Source organism: Chamaea fasciata, unplaced genomic scaffold (assembly GCF_029207755.1).
Source record: "Chamaea fasciata isolate MVZ Bird 193981 ecotype frontalis unplaced genomic scaffold, bChaFas1.0.hap1 SCAF_3, whole genome shotgun sequence".
Taxonomy (NCBI): domain Eukaryota; kingdom Metazoa; phylum Chordata; class Aves; order Passeriformes; family Sylviidae; genus Chamaea; species Chamaea fasciata.
Window position 1 is genome coordinate 20,243,262 of NW_027094088.1, and position 14,762 is coordinate 20,258,023.

The 14,762-nt window shown below is 41.1% G+C and overlaps 1 protein-coding gene across 16 annotated transcripts in view; it reads left to right on the plus strand.

Annotated features, from left to right (window-relative positions):
• Positions 1-14,762, plus strand: part of ESRRG (estrogen related receptor gamma) — a 394,158-nt gene that overhangs the window by 38,760 nt on the left and 340,636 nt on the right. The gene's annotated exons all lie outside the window — the stretch shown is intronic.

The following is a 14,762-nucleotide window of genomic DNA, read 5'->3' on the forward strand; positions in this document are numbered from 1 at the left end:
AAACGAAGTGATAATGAGGACAGAGGGTAGGTCATGAGTCTGCAAATAAGTGTGAGATGGTGAGCTTAACCTACCAGGAGAAAGAAAAGTCAGTATAGCAACTGCAGGAACACTTCAAAGCATGCACCTAGTTTGCTGCACTAACTTAATTATCCCTGCTATAGATATGTTTGACAAACATATCTATAGCCCAGATCCTGTTACTTCTCAGTGGGAAATATCAGAAGGCTTCTGTTTGGTTGCCAGTTGACTGAGTCCTTCCTTCTACCTTCTTGCATTAGTCTTTTCAAGGACTTTTCCTACCTCTTTGCTGATCTGATGAAAAGAGACTTGCTTCTTTTTTTTTTTTCTTTTCTTTTTTTTTCTTTTTTAATTGGTAGAAAATATTGTAAGATGGAGAATGATGCAGACTGATGGGATGGGTGTAAAATGATTTTTAACCAAGTCTGATGAGGATTTAATCCTATTTTAGTCAAATACTGCCTGAACCAACCAAAAATAAGCTTTTATCACTCATGCTGAATCAACCGTATTCTGGTGTCAGCACTATTTCTCAGCAAGCATCTTCCTTCCTCTGTGTAATAGTACAGGGTGTTTTTGAGCATCCCAGTGTTGTCAACTTTCTCCGCAAAGTGTGATGTGAAATGTAAAGAGACAGGAGTACCCCAGCTCTTCCATCACACAGAAACACAAACCAGCGCCCTGTTCTTTGACACTGAAATGTGGCCTGCTGTTGGGGTTTAATAGGCAAAGACCGTGGGGAACTTTGCAGCTTTTTAGTCTTTCTGCTTCTGTAAAGTCTATGCAGGGAGGTGCAGTTTTTAAACGTGGTCATTTTGAATTCCTGTCCCTGGAGTCTGGCTGACAGATTGGGAGTGCGGAGGATGGGAGTGGGCTGAAAAGACAAGCTGAAAACGCAAGATGTATACATACATTAAAATGGAGCAAAACAAAAATAAGCTAACTTAGGTGAACACAGATGGGATCTGTTTCAGGGCCACTCTTAACACCTGTTTTAGATGGCCTGTGGTGAAAATCATTAGCTTAAAAAGATGCTATTTATGTCTTCCCTGAACTGAGTTTACACAAACACCAACAGTTCCGACTGGAGGGAATGGAGATCAAATATTGGTAGTATTTTTATTTTTTTGTCTGAGCAATAGTATTTTCACTGCAAATCTTAAAAAACCCCAACCAAATAAAAAAAACTTTGACAAGTGTTTGTTTTGATACACTGTTTAAATTAGCTATGGCCCTTGATCAGAAGTCCTTAGGCATTCATGCATGCAAAATATAAGTTGTCCAACAAATATTTAAAAATCATCAGTGTGGTTTCATAGGTGTAAATCTGAAATCGATCCTCAGCCTGCTGAGGTGTTACTGTGGATTCCCACTTTTGTAGCAAAGACCAGAACTTGTTGACAGAAGCTTTCTGATTTGAGAGTGCAGGTTAACATAGGAATGTTTTATCAACTGACTTTTCTCGCCATGCTGATTTTGACAGGTCATGCTGAAAGTAAGACTTCAAGCTTTCCAAATATTTCTGCTCCATGCTGGCATTTGAATTTTGTTATGAAACACTCCTGTGATAATTTCTGCAAGCTTGTCTCTTTTAGAGTAAGGCATTGACTTTTCCCCATTTCTATGAAACTCTTCTTGGTTTTATCTTTGTTTCCTCTATCATCATATTTTCAATTTTTTCTTGATGATTGTTAAATCTGCTTTTTCCTTGTATCAAGGTTTTGAGAAAAGGCATTTATTGCTTGTTAATTGACTGCATTCCTACTGTAACTGAAAGGAGGACTGCATCTTGCATGTATTACTTGCACATGTAGTAGTAGTAGTTAGAGTAACATAGGTGCTTGGTAAGCTGTTACTTTTATACACAGAATGTCTGGAACAATGTATTAAAAGCAATCAATGCATAAGAAATTAAGGAAAAGCTATTCCTTTAATGCACATATGGATCTCTCCATGCCAGCTGCAAGAGAATTGTGCTCATACTTGGAGGTAGTGCTGCAGTCTAATGGAAAGAGTGAATGCCTAGGAGTAGCTTCCATTTTGGCTCTTCCCAGTCTGCACACCTTTGTAAAGTATTTTGAGATTTTTAGATGATAGAAAGAGCTAAATATTATTTAATCCTGCTTAGTTAGATAGTAGGCTTTAGTCTACATTATTTTTGGTTTGTATATTGCATGAATAGGGTGTGAAACTGCTAAGAGAGTCTTTTGTTCATGCATACTGCACTTCCCTTTGGCCTCTCTTTCTCTGGCTTAATTTTATCGGGTGGTAAAGAATAAAGTAGTTACTTGAGCAGTGAGGAGGTGCATAAATAGCAAACATATTGAACTGTGAACAAGAAGTGGTTTTTTGGATGCCTCTGGAAGAGTGATGACCCTCTTGGTGTGTTACTGTGGGGAAGTGACAGGTGCGTGCTGTCCCGTGATTGTCTGTGTAGCTGGTACTTTTTCAGCATCCAGCAGTGTGCTCCCTATCCTGTTCAGCTAAAAGGCCACTTACCTAAACAGTGACAGGAGATCAAAGGGTAGCTTCAGAGCCCCATGGATGACAGATCTGTATTTATGGCCTGAATAATTTATGTGCAGCTCAGAAGCATAACTTATAGGACAGGACTTCCAAACTTCCACCATCATAGAGGGGCTTTTCCTGCTGTGCAATGTCATGGCTGCAGCAGACCTCTTTTCCATCTGGACTGTGCACAGAAGAGCTGTACAGCAGCTCAGGTAGCATGGGCTGCCCAAATACTGGCAAGTTTGCCCTTCCCTCTGGGATGAGGGCAGCAGGCTGGATTTTTCCATATCGGCATGTAATAACTCACTTAGTACAAGAAACATGCAATGTAGCTGGAGAACCTTGCTCTGAGTAATCATCTGTAACTGCAAGTGAAGATTTCTAAAAGCAGATCAGTAATCTGGAAAAAAAAGTATGTATTTTGTTAAAGGAAGTCTCTGAGCCACAAATAGATGGATGTTGGGAAGAGTAGTCTGGGGAATTGTCACTATACGCCTGCTCCATGACCTTCACTAAACATCTGCTGTTTGCCATGGGCCTGGACAAGCCAATCAGCCTAAGTGGCCGTTTGGTTTCACCTGCTGGGGCCATTCTAGGTGCAGCAGGGCACAGATGACCGTGAATATATCTGTGTGTGTATGTGCAGGGATGGCTGAGTGGACATTCACTGGGGAGTATACAGCAGTGGGCACAGAACTGCAGCACATCATAATCCCTTTTATGATACCTCGTCTTTTTTTCAGGCTTTTTTTTTTTTTTCAATGCTCTTGACTACTTAAAAACCAGCGTATTCAACAAACTCATTTACCCTTTGTTCTTTGTCTGTCTCCTATAGTGAGAACCTAAACTCCTGCATTCTAGCCCTGTGTTTGCAATTTGGTGTGTATGGTTACTAGAATGCCATGGACTTTTTATATGATTATTGTTATTGTTGTTATTTTGTTTAATTTACTTCTTGGTTAAGAAGCTGTAAAAATATGGCCAGGCTGTGACAAAAGAGGTGGTTTAAAACTGATGCTAAATAAATAGTCTCTTACCACATCAGAAGTGGAGCCAGGACCCTTGCAGAGCAGTTTGTAATGTCTTACAAAGGAGGGGATGAAATGTCCCTTCAGTGTGGAATGTGAACCTTGCCTTTGTGTACGGCACAATATGATATTACTCTGTGGCACAGTGATTTCACCTGCTCATTTTTAAGGGACTGTCCCACCTCTGAAGTCTAGGGGCTTCTGTAAAATATTACTTAGTTAATTCAAACCCATACTTGTCTCCAAAATATCCTTGTCTAGAGTTTCTACGAAATCTATAGAGGCTTCTTGATGCATGATGAATTTTTTTTTATCAAGCACCTGCTTTCTTTGCCTAGCTCAGTTATGCAGCAAGGTTGTTTTTACAGTATTAAGAAGTGAGCAATATATTCCATATGCCACCAAGCTTTGTAAAGAATCCTGCTGATGACAATTTCACAGCTGCTGAGAAATAGGCCAAGCCTTCCCTGTAAAGTGACTGTAAGGAAAAGAATATCTATTCCATTCGTATTGGCCATGCATCCTCCCCAAGTTTTTCCCACTTGAAGGAAAATGTTAGCCCTTCCGAACTATGGAACAACAGATGGTGACAGAAACCAATTTCTACTGCAAAGCCATTTGGTCAGGAAGTATCAAAAAATGTTTTGGAATTGTGAACATGAATTCTTGGCTGCAGGGCTACCAGCAGCCTACCAGAAATGAGACATGAAGCAACTGCTTAACAAACCCAAGAGCCTGCTTGGCCCTGAGAGAAATGGCTTTGGTCAAACATTTTGGAAATTAAGAACTCTATATATGTAGGGTCTGGACTTCAGAAGTGTTCTGACTATTATGGATGTTATATGGATAGGTTCTTAATTTCTGGTCACTGGTTGCTTGACCAGCTACCAAGAAAGTAGCCTTCAAAATATGCAGAATGACCTCCAGCTGAGACAAGCTTAATATAGCTCCTCCTGGCCTAGTCAGGTGGAACCTTCCCTTTTGGCTCAGCCGATTTGCTGCCCACAGACCATGAAAGTCCCAGGGATCTGGTAACATACAGGGACAGAGAATTAATGCAGAAGCAGCTCAGGCCACTCTCCTCACAGGTTGTGCTTAGTAGGTTGTGTGTATTTGCAAGTTGCTGGATGCAGCAGGTTCCTTTGGCGATTCCTGTGCCTGACCAAATGCATCTCCTCGGAGAGCAGTTTGAGGAAGAGAATTTGTTTTTTGGAAGTGCACCCTAGTTGTCTGTCTGCGCCATTAACTTTCTGAAATAAACAGCAACATGTTTTTTCCCTCAGAATTTCCGTAGTGAGTCTTAGCCACTCCTATGGAAAATGCCTTGAGAGAACTCCCCATACATGCGGAACATAAACGATAGCAGCTGAGCCATCTTGTTTTATCTATTCTGTTACAAACGTATACCAAATTGTACGGTAATGTCATGTCACCAGAAACACAGAGCAGATGGAAGTATCTTTCCACATATTGACTCATGTTACTCTGATAAAAGGAATTTGTTTCTCTCCTTCTGTCAAGCCTGCTAGCCTCTGGCAAGGGATGCAAGCCTCAGCGAGGAGAGCTTCACCAATAATGTTCAAGTGACCATCTGATTAAAATACACCATCATTGGCCAGTACAGTTAGCCTGTACCAACAACTGTTTGGAGTAGCCAGTTCTATTTCTTATGTCAGTGTAAGGTAAATTAGACCAAGTAGTGTTGTTCCAGGTTGAGGAGACCTTGGGGAATTAACCCTTGAGGAAGTAAATATTCGGATTTTATAAGGATCCTTTCAAGGCTGCAATATTGGGCCCTTTGGAGACTAATCCCAGTAAAGCAAGTGCCAGGTCTCTGAACTCTATGTTGTTATAGAAAAGTGACACCCCCTGAACATGGGTTGCAAATGCTGTGTATTAGCTACCAAAAATATGATTGCAAAGCGCCAGGAAAATCCTGAGAAATAAAATAACTACAGTTGTGCTGTGAGCATCTGAAAAGCAGATACCCTCTGTATTTCTGTTTGTGGTGAGTGGTATTTGACTTGATGAGAGCACAGTTTTCAGATTGAAACACGTGAAGCTGAAGTCAAAAGGGAGTCAGTGTAATCATTAACTGACTCACCTTCTAGATGTGACAAGTAATGAACCATTCTAAACTTGCCTGGAGCTTTCTTTGGGACAATACCCACAGGGGAAACCCTCTTAAGCTCAAGTGAAGCATTATCAAATGGGCCCTCTATTTTCCCCAAATGCCAGCTCTTTTCTGTCTTGTCTCTAACCACCTGAGGACATATAACTGCTGATCTCAGCATCCCAGCCAGCATTTGCATCTTGGGGCTCAAGTACAGGATAGTAAAATCCCCAACACAGCCGTTTTTACAAAAATTGCATATGCTTTTTGTTTGATTCTTTTTTTCTTATTAGCCTGCTCCCACAATGGGGAAGTGTTTTAACTGCCCGTGCTGGGATTTTCATGTTAGCAAACCTCTTTAACCAGCATTTGGCTCTTTCCACTTTCTTACTTTGATTTGGATGACTGCCTGAAGCACCTGCTAATGGCCTGAAGCGTTGGAGCCGAAATTTGCAGTTTGTGTCCCACGCTCACTCTGTTTTGTTACCTGCCTTCTGGAGCACCTGCTCCGTGGTCTGGGCTCAAGAGCCTGCTTTCTACCTGCTGACAGCAGCACTCCTCACAACTCTGCCTCTTCTCTGCTTTGTCCTGCACTTTGTCCTGCTCTCTGTAGCCCCTGCTTCAGCTTTGCCCGGCTCTTCAAGGTAACACCAACACGTCCTGCATGTTCTAGGGCTTGAGGGAAGAATGGTGTTCCCCCTGGTACTTGGGAGCAAAGGTGATGCCCAAGTAAATTGGTGACTGTGGTCCTCTGAAAACCTTTGCCGTGGCCTTCACCAGCAGAGGTTTTTTAGTTTTTAAAAATAGGTTTTATAGGGAAATTGTGAACTAGGCCAGCTGGCTGAAATCAGCTTGTAGGTCAGCAGAGGTCAGAAGCCACACGGTAATTCAGTGTTCGGGAAACATAGGAAAAAATGTGCTCACTTAACAGTGAGGGACCAAAAGAAACTCAGAAAACATGAGGAACCCTCCTCCCTTTCTCCTGCTCCTGCTGCCTTTTGAGGATCCGCATGCTTTTCTGTGAGCTTCCTCCTTATGCCTACACCTAGGGAAGGCTGTGAGAAGTAGCTCTTTAGGCTGTGTGAGAAAATCCTCCTCCTTGTCAAGGGGCAAAGCTAATGGAGGATTTTGGGGGTAGCAACTTCCAAAAGGGAGTTTTCTTTCCATTCTACTTTGGGAAGCGTTCGTTGTTTCTCAGAGTCTTTGGTCTGTGCCAAGGGTATTGTTTACATGGACCTTCCCTTTCCAAAAAGGTGGTTTTATTTCTGTGTTAGAAGGATGCTGTTGACAGCAACAGAAGAACTCAAATATTGGCTTCCTGTTGGTCCCCTTGCTGACAGGGTCATCCTCTTCCCCAATGAGCTGTATTCCTTAATACAGCCACATTGTGCCCCCCACCCACTTTCCACATCGGTGCTGTGTGGGGTTTTCCCCAGGAACCATCTCCCTGAGTGCCTGGGCTGCACACTGGGGCTTGTTCATACCAGAGACATCTGCTCTTGCAGAACTGGGCAGGGCAAGGATTGATTTTTTTTTTTTTTTCCTTCTTGCTTTCCTTTGGTTGCCTCAAAATAACCCTAATTAATTTTGTGGAGAGTTTAGTGTGCTCCCATCATGGGATTGCTCTTTGTGCGGATCTCTTGCATGCTATATTTAGGTATGGTTTTTGGAACACCATGTGACCCGAATCAGATAACTTCTGAACTACTAATCATGTCTTTGACACTGACTCCCTCCGTGGCTTTGGGGCATTTTACAGTTGTTTTCTTACATACAGAATGAAAATAGATATACTCATCTGCCTTGTAAGAGCTTCTGTCAGGGTTGACAAATATTTAAGACATTGGTTTAAACTAAATTTGATTTTATTGTTTCTACTGTAATCTTAGTTTTATTGTTTCTTAGATGTTTACCTGTCTAAAATGATTTGTTACTATCTTAATTTGCCTTAATGGATGCCCCTGTTTCACCATTTTAAGAGAAATCAGTTTCTTCTGTGTTGTAAATGAAAATAGGGCAGAAAGAAAAAAGCTAAATGCCCTCATTTCCTGCCCCACACAAATTTTCTTCCTATGTTTACTAGTTGATTGATCCATGGAGATGAAAAGCCCAAAACATTGACCTGAACTATTTCCCCTTGTGCTAGCTACATCCGTTTTTTAACACGGGAAGTTACTTATCAGCTTGGCTTTTTCTTGATTTTTTGCATTGTGCAGCCTGGCTTGTATCCTGTCCTCTTGCACTGCTCGAGGCCACTCCAGCCCTGGAGGAGGCTGAGCTCCCTTTGGCTCCACATGCAGCATGGCTGGGGTTTGGAGCCTGTGGTCCTTTTCAAGGCATCATCTCTTTGTTGTTCATGTCCATAATTGCTGCTTTCTGTGTCTTCTGTACTTCTGCAGGGAACTGGAGTACTGAGATTTCTTCTGGCTTCACCCTTTTTTGCCCTAACCCTTTAGGACCTTTTCATAGGCAAATGGATCAAAAGACCTGTTTGACCTTTCAGTGGTAGGAGGGGAGCTCAGTTTGACCAGGTAGCTACTCAGATAAAAAAGAGGAGAAATTATGGCAATACTTCCCATCCTTTAGGAAGCAGTGAACAGAGAGGAAGAGGATTCTTCCTTCTTCAAGTCAATTTTGTTGTCTAATTATAAATAGTAGCTTCCCCCTCCCCCCCCCCCTTTTAATAATTCCTTCAGAATTAAATCCTTTGCCCGAGTGCTTATTCTTTCCGTCCTACAATGGCAGTAAAAAGCAAAATAATACATAAACTGAAAATTCAGCTTTGAGATAAAGGCTGATAATGAAATATCTGCCAAAGATTCTACGATATGCGTCTGTCAGAGAGAAAAAGCAAACATTCTTATATTTGAATCTCTGAAATGTAACTGCACCAGAGTAGTTGGGGAAAATTTGTTTGAAGATGTATTACGTTCCACGATCAAATGGAAAAAATGGCACCTGTCATCATATTTAGAAAACAGCTGGGTAACATGGCCAAGTGCCATAGTCTCTTTTCACATGGCCTTTATGCTGAAACCATCCAAGCTCCATTCTCAGCAACTGGAGAAACCCTGTGCCTTTAAATGGTTACAGAAACATCTACTTAGGGGCCAGCTCTTATTGCAGCAAAGCCTGCTTCTGATGCTTCTAATTAGCAGTTAATGGATTATACTTTACTTTTATAACCAACCCAGCAGGCACTCTTCTATAGTATTTTTCAGCTATTTTTGGTAGAAGATATATGCAATTGCGCTGCTCTTCATGCTTTCATTTTGAGCATGCAGAAAATATTAGAAATAAAGCACTATCTGAGATTATTTTACCACTCAAATGCTTAATTTAAGTCCGACTATGCATTTCCTAAATGTATTTTCTTTCATCTAATATCTTAGAAAACTGTAATGGGTTAATTGCCCTATCTAATCTAGACTTTGATGCAGAATCTCCTAAATACATACTTATTGTTAATTAAAATATTTATATACCCAGTGAAAAGCCTGGTTTTTTTAGACTTGCAAACACAGCTCCAGTATGTATTCATTTAAGAAAAAGTGTTTTCTAGGTGAGTCCGGTAGGGGTACCTTCAGAAGTTTAGATGGGCTTGTAGAAACTAATGATTTTTATCCTTGCTTGGAATTAAAATAGCAATGAGGTTAGTAGCCTTAAAGATTTGCAATGCTATGTGTGCATGTGTGCCCATACACCTGTGGATATATATGTGTATATATTGTATATATACAGTATCCACAGTATGTATACCAACTTGGGCATGTGACTATAAATCTATGTTTAATAAAGAAGTAAATTTTCATAGGTTTTGGTTGAAAGTTTATACTGTTTCCCCTCAGGGAATTAATTTGATGTCAGTTTGTAGCAGGAAACCTAGTTTGCTGAGGCTGTCTTAGAACTTGCTCTGTTCACTCAGGCCATATTTCCAGTAGGACAAGGTGTAACATTGGTTAAACTGAAACAGGAGAGGGAGCTCTCACAGCACCGGCCAGGAAAGGGGAGGATGAGGTACCCAAGCCTAGGAAAGGAGGGGTAGAGGCCACCAGTTGCAGTGAGATGCATCATCACTCTGTTCCACTCTGTTCCTAATTACTGTGGTCTTTTCACCAAAGTGGTTTCTCCATCCCTTACTTATGTCCAAAAAAAAAAAAAAAAAAAAAAAAAAAAAAAGGAATTGGCTTGTAAAAGGCAAGGAATGGCTTAAAAGAGAAGCAGTTCCATGTTAGTTGATGAGAAGCTCAATTAAACCCATCAGTGTGCTCTTGCATCCCAGAAAGCATACCATATCCTGGACTACAACAGAAGCAGCATGGTGAGCAGGTTGAGGGAGGGGATTCTCCCCTCTCCTCTGCTCTGGTGAGACTCCACCTGGAGTGCTGTGTCCAGCAATGGAGTCCCCAGCACAGGAGGAATGTGGACCCATTGAAGTGAATCAGGAGGAGGCCACAAAGATTCTCAGAGGGCTGGAGCACTTTTGTGCAGAGAGAAGTTGGGGTTGTTCAGCCTGGGGAAGAGAAGGCCCTGGGGAGATTTTATAGTCTCCAGCACCTAAAGGTGACTTGTAAGAACAAATGGGGGACACACTTTTTAGCAGGGTATAATGATAGGACAAGGGAAAATGGCTTTGAACTGACAGAGGGCAGGTTTAGATGAGGTATTCAGGAGAAATTTTTTACTGTGAGGATGGTGAGACTCTGGAACAGGTTGCTTCAGCTTCTGGATGCTTCAGCCCTGGCAGTTTTCAAGGCTGGGTTGGATGGTGCTTAGGGCAACCTGGTCTAGTGGGAGCTGTCTGTGCCCATTGGAATGGGGTGGGAACTAGATGACCATTAAGGTCCCTTCTAACCCACACGATTCCATTATGTTATGGTATTATGACTTGCAGCAAAGCAAATGCCACCTGCAACACTCCTGCTTTGAAAGCGCTGCACTTGCTGGGTACAAGACTGTACAGCACTAAATTGGTATGGTCATGTCATTGAATGCAGTGAATTTCAAAAGGTTCTCCAGAAAAAAAATCATTTTTGCACTATTATTTTTACAGAGCAAAGGCTAAAAAGAAAAGGAAAAGAAAGAAAAGGAAAGGATGGATAGTGGTTATTAAGTTAAATAGCTCCCTGACTGTGATGACACATGGGCAACTCTCTGTCCTGGTTCTTGAGGAGGATGGGTTTGGGCTTTTCCTCTGTCATGTAACATCTCAATGGAGCAGGAGGGAGGAGGAGGCTGGCTATGCAGGGGACGAAGAACTGTTGTTTCCCTGCCCCTCACAGCACCTGTCTGTGCTGTAGGTGAGGAACAGAGGGGTATCTTCTGGTCAGGGCCAGTCCCACCTTGTTTCTGGAGAAGGTCCTCACTGTTTCATTCACGTTCCTTTTCATTTTCTTCAGGACAGTGCAGCAGGAGACTATTCTGTTCTTGAATCAAGGCCATAGTTGAGCCTCTCAGCAATTGTTTCATGTTTGCTCACTTGTAATCAGCAGAAGTTATTCTGACATGCTCAAATGTGCTGTTGTGTTTCCTTTAAGAAATAATAAGATTTAATCTTTTTTCTTTTCCCCTTAAAAGAGGTCCCCTCTCCCTTAGCTCTGCTCTCTCCCTAAACTTCTGCAAAGGTAAAGTCCATCTTTGTGCCTGCGCTATCTTGTCATTGTGCACTGTAAATGGTGTATGAGGGCTCCAGGATTTGCCATTTCTCAGCCTCTGTCTGAAGTGTTGGTCGAAGCACGTGGCTCCTTAGAGCTGCATTTCTGACCTCCACATCAAAGTAGTGAAGACAAGTCTGAGATATCTCAAGTTCAGTGACAGCATCCCAAGATCTCCATCAGCCAGAGCTCCGGGATTGCCCTTCCAAGTTTCGTCTCTCAGCAGTTTTGTGCAAGGCAAGCCAAGCTTTGCAGTAGTTGAGGTTATTGAGGAGAACTTCATCCAGAAGAGTAAGGCTCCCTCAAGCAGAGTTTGGTTTGAGTTCTCAGAAGGTCAGCGTGGGAAGCTCCCCATAAAGGCTGAACTTTGATGTTGTCAGCCAAGACAGATTCAGAAGATTTGGGAACATTTTTTTTTTCCTCTTTATAATTATATGAAATGCGGGAGACCTGTGAATAGAGTATTTTTAGATTGTACTTTCAAATATACAGTATCATAGTATGACAGCAAATTAAAATTCTTATCAAATCCTTTTTTTTTTTTTAAGAAATGTAATGTAACTCATAGTGGAAAGTTCGATAAAGAGCAGTGTGCTGCTTGGCACAGGAATTCTGCTCGTGTTACTAAATGAAACATCACTGGTTGCTCTCACTTAGATGAATACTTTTGGAAATTCTTTTTTTTAAGGCTAGTGGATTGGACTTCTAATTTTAACTCCTATGGTTTATAATTAGAAACATTTCCAAACTTGTTTACAAACACCTGCACTTGACAGTATGTGTCTGCAATTTTAGAAGGACTCACTTGTCACTTCCAGTGGGGGTTGAGAGGGCATCCGAGTTCTTTGTGTTTGTACAGTTAGTTTCGGGACACTGGAACAAAAGTGTGTTTTTTAAAATAAGAGTATGAGAATGCGATGTTTTGTGAGGGGGTTGCATGCACCTAATCAGCAAAAAGGTTCTTATTGAGTAGTTGTGGATTATTTCAAAGTCAGTAGGATTGATTGTTAGTGGTCGTTTGGAGTAAGATCTGTACTGGCACCCAAAGGAGAAATGCCAAGAGCTAATTTTAGCAGTTGACCCTCTCAATTGGAAAAGATGCTTTACAAGTTTTCTGTTTTTATCTGTACTTAAGACATTTTACTTTCTTTCCAGCTGTCCTTAAGAAGTTACTCAGAAAGAGTTTTAAATTACTTTTGAAAAAAATGATTGCATTGTTATTTCTTATGAATTTGGAAGTGAGTTGCTGAGTGTACAGTGAATGGTGGAGCATGGTTCCCCTTGCTTCTGAGTGGGATGTGTGTTAAACAAGTCTGTATGCAACTTGTTTGCAGTGTGGTGAATATCATACCATGTTACTCAGGGGTCAGGTGTATAATCACATTAGAAGGGGTCAAAATACTTTACCAAAATGTAAAAAAAAAAAAAAAAATCCTTTTGGCACTTTACATCTGACTTTTAGCTGCATCACATAGGTTAACAGTGTTGCTTATCAATTTCTAGTGTCATGGGAAAGATTATTGTTGCTAAAAATTGATGCTGCGTGGGAAGGTGTCAGGAAGAACCCTCCAAATATGCTTCAAGGGTACAGCTGAACCAGAAGTAGTCAAAGCAGACTTAAGCAGTAGTGGCATAAGGTGTCCTATTGATTGCTTAATGCTCATGTTGTTCCTAATTAGTATGAAAAACTCTGGTTAATTAGACCAGCCTGTTTGGCTGTTACGTCCTCTACCACGAACCGTGGTCTTAGAGAAACTCCAATATAGAAGAGGATAAGGAAGCCACAAAGTGGAATGTTTTAATTTTCTGCTGTTTTGGTATCCATAAAAGCATGGACTTGGATCCATTTGAGGAATCCACGCTGATGTCAAAGGATCATGTCCTCAGAGGCACTTACTCTCTATCAATTTCACTGAGAGTGGATATAAGTGGAATTAGGCACCTAAATACCTTTGTGTATGCTTGTTCTCTGAAGGCAAACCTGCAGTGTGCAGCCTGTGTTGTGCTTTACCCCTCTGCTGAGCACACAACAAACACTCACTGGGGGGCTCTTCCAGAGCAATTGCTCAAAAGTAAACAAACAGATAATTACATAAAGCTTTTGGAGTATGGTGCACAGGTCTGAAGAATTAGGTTTTGCCTTCTGTAAACCAGCTGTGCCTCATATCTGTGTTTCTGAATTCCTTTAAAGAAGTACAGTTTTAACAAGCATTCACTTTCTGTAGCAAACAGACTTTTAAAAAAAAATTACTTTTGAAACAAGTAGGCTCGCTAAAATTATGATGTTACTTAGATACTGCACAGCATAATTTCTTAGCAAGTATAGCTGCAATTAATAAATTGTGTTGTAACCATATTAGGCTGTTACCATGTTTGAAAATAGCTTCAAACACAGCTTACAAGCTCTGGTGTTGTCAGGGTCCCAGTTCATCAGAGTTAGAAATACACGACATTTTAGAAATGGCTTATGATTCAAATATGACCATAGAATTTCAACTTAAGTGGAATTTAATACCACTTCTTGGTTAACTAGAAATTTCTCTTTTTATGATAAATTCTCGCTGGAAATAGCACTTTCACAACTGATGTACTGAGAGAAATGCCAGTGTTTTCAGTTTTCCTCTATTTCAGTTTGCTCGTGTCTGCTCTATGCCCACTTTCTTAAGTGTTAACATGTAGAAACGTTTCCAAAACGTTAGAGGAGGCTTGAAAGCAAGAGCTGTGCAAGTTTATAAAGATCCAGTGATTCAGCAGTGCCTTGAAAATGGGCAAAAACCTCTTTGATACCAGAAGTCTTGACTGACCATGAAGTTAGAAGATTTCTCAGATGTGCCTGATAAGAAAGAAAGACCTCCATGGAATATTTGTAGAGTTATTTAACCTGCGTGGACCTGACCAGTTTTTCAGTGTGAACATTTGGTGTACATGTGAAGAGATCTGTTCTCAGGATAATCTGCCTGGTTGCTATTGGGAAACTGCATGGAAAAGTCTTTCTCTGGGTGCATTTAAAATGATACTGTCTTCCTCAGGAAGTGGGAATTAAAGTAAATGCAGGAGTCATGAAAAGAAGGAAAATGGGTTTCAGAGTTCTCCTTTGGTTCTTCTCATAAAAAATAACTTACTTCAGGTAAAATTATTGCTCTTCACAAGGAGTCCTATGGTGTGATTGAATATTTTGAGCCACAGCATGCACGGTGTGCCAGAATGATCTGAGAACTGAATAATATCCAGGTAACTATGCATATGAAGGTATATCACATACCATCACATACCACAAGAGAGGACTCTCGGGGAGGCAATATCTGGTTGTGGTTAGAAATCAGCTGTGGATATAAGGGGACAGCTTGTATATTGCCAGAGGGAGTTAATGTAGGTTCCCAGCATTGTAGTTATGGTTGCATCCCCAGGGCTGGAACACATTGCTAATCCCTGAGG